This window comes from Lithobates pipiens, unplaced genomic scaffold (assembly GCF_037356315.1).
Source record: "Lithobates pipiens isolate NorthernLeopardFrog02 unplaced genomic scaffold, aLitPip1_a1.2 Scaffold_1, whole genome shotgun sequence".
NCBI classification, from domain to species: domain Eukaryota; kingdom Metazoa; phylum Chordata; class Amphibia; order Anura; family Ranidae; genus Lithobates; species Lithobates pipiens.
Genome location: NW_027507685.1, coordinates 78,525,149 through 78,539,802, shown reverse-complemented (window position 1 = coordinate 78,539,802; position 14,654 = coordinate 78,525,149).

Below are 14,654 nucleotides of genomic sequence, written 5' to 3'. Positions count from 1 at the left end.
CTCATCCGGTTTCGGTAGTTATTTACTCGTTCCCCCTCACCTCTCTCCCCCTACCTCCTCTCAGCGCTGGTTGCCCCTTCCTTTTCCCAACAGCTCTCCTGCGGTGACTTTACACCCCCTCTTCCTTCGTCTGCTGCGGTTCCAGAGACTGCGACTTCACCAAGTTGTAGATGACCCCCACTAGGCCGTCTATAATGGACAACTCCCGGTGTGATACCAGTGCAACCAAGATTAAATTAATATCCCTTAACGCGAAAGGCATGAATACACCCGAAAAAAGAAGTAAAATACTACTACAAATGCAAAAAAATAAGGGCGACATCTTGTTTCTACAGGAAACACACTTTAAAGCGGACTCTATCCCGAAAGTACACAATCATTACTTCAACTCCGCATACCATGCAACTAACCGCAACTCAAAATCGAAGGGGTGTCTATACTGTTGGCCAAACATTGTCCCTTTAAAATTCTCGACGAAGTAACTGACCCCAAGGAAAGATTTATTTTTCTGAAAGGCACCTACAAAGATAAAATGGTCACACTAACGAACATCTATGCACCAAATTCCCAGCAGGTATCCCCCTTTCGGGAGGTCACTCAGACGTTGACCCCTTTCACAGAGGGCACCCTGATCCTTGGGGGTGATTTCAATGTACCTTTAAATCCGACCCTGGACACCTTCAATGGGAAGTCATTCCTTCCTTACTTCGGCCCTTCGAGCTATCAAAACTCACTTATAGACCCTCCTCCTACATGACTCCTGGCACTCAACCCCAATGGCAAAGACTTCACTTTCTTCTCTCTCCCGCATAACAAGTACTCATAATTGACTACTTCTTCCTCACCCAAAAAGACCTACCCTTCCTCAAACATGCATCTATTGCCCCTATGTTCCTCTCGTACCACCATCCGATTTCCATGACAATTTCCTTCCCTGATCTGATGGCCCGATCACTGATTTGGAGACCAGACCCATCTCTGCTTACAGACCAGATTATCCTTGACTCCGTAAAGACCCGCCTCCAGCAGTACTTCTTAGAAAATCTGCCCACGGACACCTCGCCGCTAAAGACCTGGGAGGCCCACAAATGTGTCATCCGAGGCACCCTAATTGCAGCTATGGCAAAACGTAAATAAGTTAGGCGACAACAATATCAGGAACTGACAAAATACTACTCCTTGAAAAAGCACACAAACAGTCCCAGGCTCTCCAGTCCCTCAATGAGCTCATACAAGCTAGAACCGAGATGCTAGAGCTGCTAGGGAAGCAAATACAACGCAAGTACAGCTTATCACAAAAATACTTCTATGAATTTGGCAATAAAGCCGGCAAGGGATTGGCCAGAGCTCTACAGGCGAAAAAGGTTCCATCAACAGTACACTCACTAACAGACTCGTCTGGTCGTAAATTGACCGTGACCCCCGACATAGCGTCCCAGTTTGTCCAATTCTACGAGCGACTATATAACTTAACCCCTGCAGACTGACCACATACAGCGTCAAACAGAAGAGACCTGATTAAAGGCTTCCTCCACCAATACAGCCCCAAACGAATATCAGATGAAGCGTATCATACACTTGACAAACCCATCACCATTGAGGAAGCCAACAAAGCCCTGATCCAAATGAAAACAAGGAAAAGTCCGGAACCCGATGGCCTGACCACTGGGTACTACAAGACGTTCAACGAAATCCTTACTAACTATTTTGTCTCAGCCTTCGCGACTGGTAAGACACCCCAATCGCCCCTGACAGACCTCTTGACTGCCCACATCAGTCATTCCTAAGCTGGGCAAAGACTCAACTCAAGTTTCTAGTTCAAGTTTTATGTCCACGTTATTCAACGTGGACATAAAATGGTTTGCCAAAATATTGGCCAACAGACTTCTCCCCTTACTCCCCACCACTATCAATCTCGATCAGGTAGTATTTGTCCCTGGAAGGGAAGCGAGGGATAACCCTTAAAGCCCATAGCATACAACATTGGCTCACCTAGAGTGGCCTGGGATTACATGATAGAAACGCTACAGATGCTGGGCCTTCCTCTGCAGTTTCTAAACTTGATACTGACACTCTACTCTGCCCTACAGATAGATTACGAGTAAATGGCCACCTATCAGACGCCTTCCCAATCTCCAAAGATGCCCCCTATCACCCATTATCTTCATCCTCACACTAGAACCTCTCCTTAACTGTATTAGATTAAACCAAGACATAATGGGTATAATGATTCACCAAAGACAATACAAACTAGCTGCCTTTGTCGACGACTTACTACTCTTCCTGACTGACCCTCTCACGACTATCCCCACCCTTCTCAAAATCTTACATTTTAAAATACTTTATAATCTCCAAATTAATTTCTCAAAATCCACGGCCCTCAATGTTACCCTCCCACAGGATCTCTGTGAGCAGTGTCAAACCAACTTTCCCTTCATTTGGAATAAACGAAAACTCTCATATTTAGGGGTCCAGTTGACCTGTGACGCTGCAGACCTATACGCTACAAACTACCTACCGCTTTTACAATCCATAACTAATGACCTGAAAAAATGGTCCTGAGGGCTTTTCTCCTGGTTTGGTAGAACAGCTATCCTCAAGATGAACATCCTCCGAGAGTTCTGTACTTACTACAAACGGTCCCGATTGCACTGCCCAAGGCCGCCTTCTCAACCTGCCGCAGGGTCTGCACTGACTTTATTTGGGGAAGGTCCAGACCGAGGATAAGCTACTCTAAACTCACAGCTCCCAAGACTGACGATGGCCTAGGCATACCAGATATTCGGAAATACCAGCTTGCATGCCATTTAACCAGAATTATCGATTGGAACGTTCATCACCAGATGAAAGATTGGGTACAATTAGAGGACTCTACTTCGCCCATCCCAATAGCCCAAACCCCATAGCTAGCCCAAGCCCACATCCCGACGACCATCAAGAACCACCCTTTAATACACCCGACACTACGGGCTTTTTGAGACTCCTGCCTCAAACATTCAATATCTTCCTCACCTGGCCCCCTCACCCCACTGAGACTGATCCCAGACTTCACCCTCGGAATGAGTAAAGACTTTCTGGCTGACGTCTGGCCTCATTCCATCATTCAGGCAAGACAATTCTATGACGGGGACCGCTTACGCTCCTATACTGACATAACTACCCTATCCAACAACGGATCATTCCCTTTTTGGACTTATGTACAAGCCCAGCACTTTCTCTACGGTCCACCCTCACAAACAATATGGTCAAGGCCACTTACCCCCTTCGAAGTTCTTTGCTCGCATACGGAACCACAAAGACGCCTCGTCTCCACGACCTACGCGTTATTGATCAAAGGCCACGATACACAAGGAGACTGGGCTAAACTTCAATGGGAACAAGACTTATCCACACAGATTCCGCAATCAGACTGGGATGCCATACACACATTCATACACAAAGGCTCTTTCAACACCCACACGCAAGAAAATGCGTATAAGATCACATCTAGATGGTACAGAACCCCTCTCAAACTACATCGCATATTCCCAAGCCTCTCCCCGCAATGTTGGAGATGCAACGCTGGGATCGGGTACTTCTTGCACATATGGGGGACATGCCCCAAACTCCAGACATTCTGGACTGAAGTTCACAGAATAATCAAACACGTAACCACATTTGACCTCGCCTACACAGTTCCTTTTGAACCTTCCCTCTATCCCCAAAAAAATCATACCTCTGATCATTAGCGATGCATATGGTGAATGCAGCCAAACTGTGTATTCCTCCCAAATGGCGCTCCTCTGACCCTCCAACCATCGTGGATTGGCTGCGACCAGTATGAAAAACGACAGAAATGGAGGACCTAATCCACCAAGCTCATGACAAACCTGCCAAATTCGCCACAACCTGGGCCTACTGGTTTCACTTCATCGCAACCCCTGAATACAAACAGCTCATGCAATGATTTGCCCTCGGGAGCTGGAGCAGATGGGGGATACCTAACACACCCACCCATTACCTTTCCTCCCCATTCTCCACTTTCCTTAGACCCGACCTTCCTTCCCTTTTAGTTTGAAAGGCAGTCACACTATCCTGAGACATTTTTCATAGCCAGACCAAAATTTTTAGATCTCATTGAAACCTATAGAGAGCCCCTCTGATGTCCAGGAGAGCCACGCTTCCCCAACTGCCTCCCAGCTCATGATACGACTGTACACGACACAATATTATGACCATACTTCCTCTCCGGGGGCTGGAGTGATATATCTAAAAGTTAAAATGCATAGCACCTCCGCCCCCCCCCCCCACCCCAATATGTCCAATATACTAAGGAGTAACTGCCTCCAACACTGGGGGGTAAAGGGATACCAGATGTGATTTTTTTCAACAGAAGTGTGAAGTTTATAAGTGAACATGTATAGATCACCTGGAATTAGCCTGCTTTGTCTGTTTGGTTCTTATGTCCGGCCTATGTTAAAGAATTTAATGTTTGATGCTATTCCTGTACTCTGTAAAACTCAAATAAAGACCTTTTGAAAAAAAAAGAAAAGGCGGATCTTGTGAGGAAGTAGAAGCTGAAGAACAGAAACTTGTGCTGGATGTCGTCACAGGGCTTGCAGAATCAGGGGGTTGACATGTGATCAGGCAGGCAGAAGCTGCCAACAGGTGGGCAGCAGTGGTACAAATTCAGAAACGCGTAGGGCTCGGCTCATCACTCTCTACATTGCCCGCATTTAATCTGTGATCACTTTTGTACCTGTAGCTCAGATTTTAGAAATGAATAACCTTTTTGACCTACACTATGTGGAAGCAATTTTTTTTCTGCATACCATTCGGATGTGAGTGGGTGTGTTGTCCCTTCGAACCTACTATCAAGATCCAGCCTTGACAGTCTTTGGATTGAAGGTCGGCTTGGAGTCTACCCACGGTTCCCCTGGATCCCATCCTAGAGGTCTGAACCTTCTTGAGTTCCATACATCTGCCATTTCCGGCACACTGCCTGTATGATTCTGTGTCGCTGACATTGGAGTCCACCTGTTCCAGTAAGAGCATTCACATCTCATTTGGTTGTTGATGATTTGCCATTCTTGATGTTTCTTCAACGGACAAAGTCTCACTTTCATTCCACTCTTTTGAATTTCCATCATCTGGTGTTGGACGTTTTTAGTTTTTGTTCTACATTGCTGGTTATGTTGGACATTATTGCATACCTTTTTCACATTATTATTTAGTGTTAGAAGTTTATTTTTGGTTAGTCACAATTCTTCACAGATGGACTTCTGAGTTTTTTCCATTATTATTGTTATTTTTTATGTATTATTTTAATGGATTATTTCACACATATCACGATATTTGTGTACACAGGTTATATTTTTCTCCATTTCGTACAAATTCAGAAGAATTCCTGATGTCTTCCTCACATTTGTAAGAATAAGCAAGAAAAACACACTAAAATTAATTTAGTCAGATAAACACAATATAATACCCAATTTTTGGGTAAAATATAAAAGATGGGTTTGCATGAAGTAATTGGATAACAAACATGTCGCGCCTCAAAATTGCATTTTGTCCATGAAATGGTGAAAAACGAAAGGACTCACAAATTTCTATAGGTAATGCTCTAAATGACCCTAGCTTTATTTCTCTCACTTCCACATTTTCAGCAATTCATGGGTGGTACAAGCTATTAAAAAAAATCTTTTTTTTTTCTTTCAACCAGTGTTTAGTGTGTCATTTTTGGCTAATGTAAAGTACATATGACGATGGCATCATATTCCTAATAATAAAGAAAAGTCACTAATCTTCACGGGACATACTAAAAGGAATGACAGAATGGAATGCCCATAGACTTTAACAGTGAGATGGAATGCCCATAGAGAATAATGGAACAAAGTGGAATGCCCATAGAGAATAATAGAAAAAAAAATCAATTAGTGAGAGAGTCTTTAGACATATCAAATGTATTTTTTGCTAATCTACTTTTAAATATCAGTCGCCATGTTTAATTTTGAGATTAGGTGGGGTTATTATTGTTTTCTATGGAATGACAAACATATGACAGAATGGAATGCCCATAGAGTATAATGGGAAGTAAAATATAAACTCATTTGCAGGCAAATCTGAGAGACATAGCAATTTATCCTTTACCACAGCTGTTCCTCAACTACAGTAGCAGATTGTAAGATTGAGATTATTTGGGATTACAGCTGTTTTCTATGGAATGACAGATAAATAATAGAAAGGAATGCCCATAGATAATGGGAAGGAAGATGTGACCTGGAGTCAGAACCATTGGTCATATCAGATCATATTTTAGCAGACATACTCTCTATGTTCAGCAGTGATGTCCAAACTTGACATTAAATGGGATTATTATTGTTTTCTATGTGATGACAAGACATATGACAGAATGGAATGCCCATCGAATATAATGAGAAGTAAAATATAAACTAATTTGCAGACAAATCTGAGAGACATAGCAATTTATCCTTTACCACAGCTGTTCCTCAAGTAGAGTAGCAGATTGTAAAATTGAGATCATTTGGGATTACAGCTGTTTTCTATGGAATGTCCATAGTGTATAATGGGAAGCAAGATGTGACCCGGAGTCAAAACCATTGGTCATATCAGATCATTCTTTAGCAGACATACTCTCTATGTCCAGTGGTGATGTCAAAAAAATTCACATTAAGTGGGATTATTATTGGTTTCTATGGAATGACATACATATGAGAGAGTGGAATGCCCATAGAGTATAATGGGAATTAAAATATAATCTCATTTGCAGGCAAATCTGAGAGACATAGCAATTTCACCTTTCCCACAGCTTTTCCTCGAGTAGAGTAGAAGATTGTAAGATTGGGATTATTTGGGATTACAGCTGTTTTCTATGGAATGACAGATAAATAATAGAAAGGAATGCCCATAGAGTATAATGGGAAGCAAGATATGTCCTGGAGTCAAAACCATTGGTCATATCAGATCATTCTTTAGCAGACATACTCTCTACGTTCCGCAGTGATGTCCAAATTTGACATTAAACGGGATTATTATTGTTTTCTATGGAATGACAAGACATATGACAGAATGGAATGCCCATAGAGTATAATGGGATGGAAGATGTGACCTGTAGTCATAATCATTGGTCATATCGGATCAATCTTTAGCAGACATACTCTCTATGTCCAGTGGTGATGTCCAAAATTCACATTAAATTGGATTATTATTGGTTTCTATGGAATGACAAACATATGACAGAAGGGAATGCCCATAGAATATAATGGGAAATAAAATATAAACTCATTTGCAGGCAAATCTGAGAGACATAGCAATTTATCCTTTACCACAGCTGTTCCTCAAGTAGAGTATCAGATTGTAAAATTGAGATTATTTGGGATTACAGCTGTTTTCTTTGGGATGACAGATAAATAATAGAAAGCAATGCTCATAGAGTATAATGGGAAGCAAGATGTGTCCTGGAACCAAAACCATTGGTCATATCAGATCATTCTTTAGCAGACATACTCTCTGTCCAGTGGTGATGTCCAAAATTCACATTAAGTGGGATTATTTTATTATTGGTTTCTATGGAATGACATACATATCACAGAGTGGAATTACAGCTGTTTTCTATGGAGTCACAGATAAATGTGTCCTGACAGATGTGTCCTGGAGTCAAAACCATTGGTCATATCAGATCAATCTTTAGCAGACATACTCTCTATGTCCAGTGGTGATGTCCAAAATTCACATTAAGTGGGATTATTATTGGTTTCTATGGAATGACATACATATGACAGAATGGAAGGCCCATAGACATGGGCGTCTGCAGCAGGGGGCAAGGGGGGGTCAAGTGCCCCCCCCCCCCCCGGAATCCCCAAGGTGTTGGCACCGCCGCCATGCTGCATTTTTTTTTCTGAGTCCGCTTGCGGCTGCATCCTCCGCTCTCTCCTCTGGATCACAGCGCTGGCTCTGTGTTCGGCGGCCGCTCTGTAACACAGTCCCGCCCCCCAGACCAGCTCGTATGATAGTAGAGAGAATCGGTCTGGGGGGGCGGGACTGTGTTACAGAGCGGCCGCCGAACACAGCCATCCAGCGCTGTGATCCAGAGGAGTAGATGCCCATCCGTGCCACAGTGCCTGGATAGGAGGATCGAGGGGAGGGGGGGCTGCAGTGCTCTCCTCCACCACCGCACTCTCCTGCCCCCCCAGTGCTCTCCTCCACCACCACACTCTCCTGCCCCCTCCCCCACAGTGCTCTCCTCCAAGACCACACTCTCCTGCCCCCCCAGTGCTCTCTTCCACCACCGCACTCTCCTGCCCCCCCAGTGCTCTCCTCCACCACCGCACTCTCCTCCCCCCACAGTGCTCTCCTACACCACCACACTCTTCTGCCCCCCCAGTGCTCTCCTCCACCATCGGTGCTATCTTCCACCACCGCACTCTCCTGTCCCCCGTGCTCTCTTCCACCACCGCACTCTCCTGCTCTCCCCCCCCCCCCCCCCCAGTGCTCTCCTCCACCACCGCACTCTCCTGTCTCCTCCAGTACTCTCCTCCGCCGCCGCACTCTCCTGCCCCCGTGCTCTCCTCCACCACCACACTCTCCTGCCCCCGCCCCAGTGGTCTCCTCCACCACCACACTCTCCTGCCCCCGCCCCAGTTGTCTCCTCCACCACCACACCCTCCTGCCACCCCCTCCAGTGCTCTCCTCCACCACCACACTCTCCTGCCCCCCCCCCCTCCAGTACCACACTCTCCTGTCACCCCTTCAGTGCTCTCCTCCACCACCACACTCTCCTGCCCCCTCCCCCACAGTGCTCTCCTCCACCACCACACTCTCCTGTACCCTCCCCCACAGTGCTCTCCTCCACCACAACACTCTCCTGCCCCCTCCCCCACAGTGCTCTCCTCCACCACCACACTCTCCTGCCCGCCCCCCAGTGCTCTCCTCCACCACCACACTCTCCTGCCCCCCCCCCCCAGTGCTCTCCTCCACCACCGCACTCTCCTGTCCCCCGTGCTCTCTTCCACCACCGCACTCTCCTGCCCCCCCAGTGCTCTCCTCCCCCCCAGTGCTCTCCTCCACCACCGCACTCTCCTGCCCCCCCCCCCATTGCTCTCCTCCACCGCCGCACTCTCCTGCCCCCTGTGCTCTCCTCCACCACCACACTCTCCTGCCCCCGCCCCAGTGGTCTCCTCCACCACCATACTCTCCTGCCCCCGCCCCAGTGGTCTCCTCCACCACCACACTCTCCTGCCACCCCCTCCAGTGCTCTCCTCCACCACCACACTCTCCTGCCCCCCCCCCAGTTTTCTCCTCCCCTGTTCTTGCTGCTCTCCCCATCCTTCTCTAGCCACCATCCCAGTGCTCTCCCCCCCCCCCCACAGTGCTCTCCTCTCCCCTCCGTGCTCTCCCCCCGTTCTCCTCCCCAGTGCTTTCCCCCCTGTTCTTCCCCCCCCCCAGTGCTCTCCACTCCCCCCAGTGCTCTCCCCTCTGTTCTTTCTCCCCCCCCCAGTGCTCTTCAGCTCTCCCATCACTCTCCAGCCCCCACCCCAGTGCTCTCCAGCCCCCCCAGTGCTCTCTACTCTCCGTGCTCTCCACCCCTGTTCTTTTTGGCTCCCCCCAGCACTCTCCACTCCCCACCCCTGTACTCTCCACTCCCCCTGCATTTTGCCCCCACCCATGTGCTCTCCACCCCCCATAGTGCTCTCCAGTCCCCCGTGCTTTCCACCCCTGTTCTTTTTGGCCCCCACTGGTGCTCTCAAGCTTCCCCCATTGATCTCCACTCCCCCCTGCTCTTTGTATTCTCCAGCCCCCGTGCTCTCCACCCCTGTTTTTCTGCCCCCCAGTGCTCTTCACCACCCCACACTCTTAGCCACCCCAGTGCTCTCCACCACCCCACACTCTTAGCCCCCCCCAGTCCTCTCAGCCTACCATGCTCTCTACCCCTGTTCTTGTTGGCCCCCCCAGTACTCTCAAGTTCCCCCCCCAGCGCTCTCCGATCCCCACCCCTGTGATCTCCGCTCCCCACCCCTGTGATCTCCACTCCCCCTCGCTCTTTGCCCCCACCTATGTGTTCTCCAACCCCGCCAGTACTCTTTGCTACCCCTTCTCTCCAACTTCCACTCAGTGATCTCCACTTCCCCAGGACCAGAGGGCAGGCTGACTGGGGCTGGAAAATGAGGACGGCTGAAGGTGCAGGTGGCCAGGGACCACTCCATCTCACAGCAGACAGATCCTCTGGAAGGAGCACCGTCCCCATCCAAAACGAGAACAGACCCTGCCTGCTGCTGGCCGCCATGGATATCCTGCTGGCATGCAAGGTACTGTACCGAGCATCAACAACACACCTTCCCACAGACAGGGACTGCAGACTGGGACATGGGGCACAGGAGGGGCTGTAATGATGGGCACAGTGAGAGTGTATTCACGGCACAGTAAAGCTGCATTTGATGGGCACAGTGAGTCTGCATTTGGTGGGCACAGTGAGGCTGAATTTGATGGGCACCGGTGAGGCTGAATTGAGCTCTTGCATCAAGTCTGCAGTCTCTGTCCATCTCCTGTAACATGTCTGCAGTCTCTGAGGGAGTCTGGAGAGAAGTCAAGAGTGGGAGCGCCGCCGAGATGGGGGTCATGGGAGAAGTCAGACTTGTGTGGACTGTGGACAGGAGACTATAGGATAAAACCTCAAAGCTGGAGCTGACTGACTGAGCCCTGCACAATGCACCTGAGAGGAGGTCAGTGAAAGCACCGCCAGGCCAGTCGGGGGTCACTGATGTAAGGGGGGAGTGAATATGATAATTTAAGGGGCACTGATATAAAGGGTTTCCTCCTTATATTAGTAACCCACCCCCCTTACTTTAGATTCTTTCTGCAGAAGGTGGTCCCCCCCACGTTCTGAGTTTCTGGGGTCCCTCTCGATGATTGATCACTTACCACTATTAACTGGAATTTGAATATATATATATATATATATATATATATATATATATATATATATATATATATATATATATATATATATATAAAGCCCTATGTGATTTCATATCTATATCTAATACTCTCTTCATCAAATGCGCTTTAAAATGCATGGTTTTTCCCTTTCATGAACAAGAAAATAATGACGTTATGCTGTTGGGCTGGTATAATAATGCTGTGAGGCTGGTATGAAATTTTTTCCAGGGCTGGTTTTGGAAAGCATGGGCGTCCGCAAGGTTACTCAGGTGGCTGCGTACCATGCCCATATAGCCTAGAGAATGTACATCTTTTTACATTGCAATACATCTGTTGTTGCCATATTTTTATCTTTATGAAAACAGCCTATACAGTGACAGTATGAGATCAAAATATGGCCACAACAGATGTATTGCAATGTAAAAATATGTATATTCTCTTGGCTATATGGGCATGGAACACAGCTGCCAGAGTAACTTCCAATACAAAGTGAAGATGAATTATCTGTTATATAACACATGTATTACCAGTGGAAAGATTTTCATGAGATTGTCGAAAAGGGGCAGAGCAATGAGTGGCCTTGAAATGATGCCCCCCCCCTTGGAAAAAGTTCTGCGGATGCCCATGCCCATAGACTATAATGGGAAGCAAGATGTGTCCTGGAGTCAAAACCATTGGTCATATCAGATCATTCTTTAGCAGACAAGATGTCTGTATGAGAGAACACCAGCAATAAAGGGTAAATACAGATGTATACTATGCTGGAGGCACACAACACCCAGTAACACCTGCAGATGGCTGTATTGGAGAACACCAGCAATAAAGGGTAGATACAGGTGTATACTGTGCTGTGCTGGATGCACACAACACCCACTAATTCCTGCAGATGGCTCTATTAGAGAACAGCAGTAAAGGTAGATACAGGTGTATACTGCGCTGGAAGGACACAACACCCACTAACTCCTGCAGATGGTTCTATTAGAGAACAGCAATAAAGGGTAGATACAGGTGTATACTGCGCTGGAGGCACACAATACCCGCTAACTCCTGCAAATGGCTCTATTAGAGAACAGCAATAAAGGGTAGATACAGGTGTATACTGCACTGAAGGCACACAACACCCACTAACTCCTGCAGACGCCGGAACACTACACAAGGCCGCCGCGCTGGTGGCCTTATATAGTGTGGGGCGTGTACTAAAAAGCCTGAGCTATAATTGGCCACAGGCATCCTGCCTGTGGCCAATTATGGCTCTCCTCGCTGCAGGCGCTGTGATTGGCCAAGCATGCGGGGTCACAGTGCACGCTTGGCTAATCATGAGCCAGCAATGCACTGCGATGGCACAGTGCATTGTGGGCCGTGAGTGCCAAGCGAATTTTGATGTGAGTGGTCCACAGAGTTCTGGCTTCGCTGAGCGGTTGAACAGCCGGTGTTCGAGACGAACATGCGTTCGACTCGAACACCAAGCTCATCCCTAATCATCCATGATCTGAACGGGTCACCCTGCTCGGATCGGCACACGCCGCGTTCCACGGAGCGCTCCGCAGTCACAGCCTTAGGAGAGGCCATGGCTTAGGCCTAGCTACGAAGCGGCGGCCATCTTTCTACACCCAGGCCGTTTACAATGTGATCGCTCCGTCATCACTTGTAAACAAACCAGCGTCATATCATGACGCCGGTTCCTCTCTCCCCTCTCTGTACTGATCTGTACAGTGGAGGGGGAGAGATCGGATGGATGCAGCGCTATGGGCTGCATCTGTAGTGCCAACAGCGCTGCTCTTTGACAGCCTACTCTGCCATACCCTGACAACATTCTGCCATACCCTACCAATTCTCTGCCAATACCCAGCCATACTCTGTAATACCCAACCATACCCAGCCATGCTCAGCAATACCCAGCAGTGCTCAGCCAATATTACAGTGGGGACTATATGGCGATGGAATTTTCAAAGTATTTTGCAATTTCAATTATTATTTTCTGATCCCAAAAATGATCTGATCCGTGACTCTGATCCAAGGAACGATCCAATCTGTGAGTTATTTGATTTGTTGCACCCCTACTCTATGGGCATTCCCTTCTGTCATTCACCTTTGTCATTCCATAGAAAACAATAATAATCCCACTTCATCTCAATTTTGAACATCACCACTAAACATAGAGAGTATGTCTACAAAACATTGATCGGATATGACTAATGGTTCTGACTCCAGGTCACATTTCACTTCCTGTATACTCTATGGGCATTCCTTTCTTTTATGTTTCTGTCATTCCATAGAAAACTGCTGGAATCACAAATAATCTCAATATTACTATATTCTTCTCTACTTGAGGAACACCTGTGGGAAAGGATAAATTGCTATGTGTCTCAGATTTGCCTTCAAATCAGTTTATATTTTGCTTCACATTATACTCTATGGGCATTCCATTCTGTCATTCACCCTTGTCATTCCATAGAAAACAATAATAATCCCACTCAATGTCACTCAATTTGGACATCACCACTGAACATAGAGAGTATTTTTGCTAAAGATTGATCTGAAATGACCAATGGTTCTGACTCCAGGTCACACCTTGCTTCCAATTGTACTCTATGGGCATTCCACTCTGTCATATGTTTGTCATTCCATAAAAAAAAAAAAAAAAATCCCACTTAATGTCAAATTTGGACATCACCACTGAACATAGAGAGTATGTCTGCTAAAGATTGATCTGATATGACCAATGGTTCTGACTCCGGGACACAGCTTGCTTCCCATTATACTCTATGGGCATTCCTTTCTATTATTTATCTGTCATTCCATAGAAAACAGCTGTAATCCTAAATAATCCCAATCTTACAATCTGCTTCTCTACTTGAGGAACAGCTGTGGTAAAGGATAAATTGCTATGTCTCTCAGATTTGCCTGCAAATGAGTTTATATTTTACTTCTCATTATATTCTATGGGCATTCCAGTCTGTCATATGTCTTGTCATTCCATATAAAACAATAATAATCCCGCTTCAACTCAATATTACATATTGCCTTTCATTATGGACAGAATGTCTTCTAAAGATTGATCTGATATGTCGAATGGTTCCCAGTCCAGGTGACATTTTGCTTCCGATTCTACTCTACGGGCATTCCTTTGTATTATCTGTCATTCCATAGAAAAGAGATGTAATCCAAAATAATATCAATATTAATATCTGCTGCTCTACTTGAGAAACACCTGTGGGAAAAGATACCTCAATATGTCTCTCAGATTTGCCTTAAAAAAAGTTCATATTTTGCTTCCCATTATGCTCTATGGGCATTCTTTTCTGTCATTCACCTTTGTCAATCCATAGAAAACAATAATAATCCCACTTCATCTCAATATTAAACATTGTCACTGAACATGGAGAGTATTTAAGCTAAAGATTAATCTGATATATTGAATGGGCTTGATTCCAGGAGACATCTAGCTTCCCATTATACTCTACAGCAGGGATATGTAATTAGTGGACCTTCAGCTGTTGCAAAATTACATGTCCCATCATGCTTCTGCCTCTGGGTGTCATGCCTGTGGCTGTCAGAGTCTTGCAGAGCCTCATGTGACTTGTAGTTCTGCAACAGCTGGAGGTCTATCATTTGTCATTCCATTGAAAACAGCTGTAATCCCAAATAATCTCAATTTTACAATCTGTTACTCTACATGAGGAACATCTCTGATAAAGGATAAATTGCTATGTCTCTCA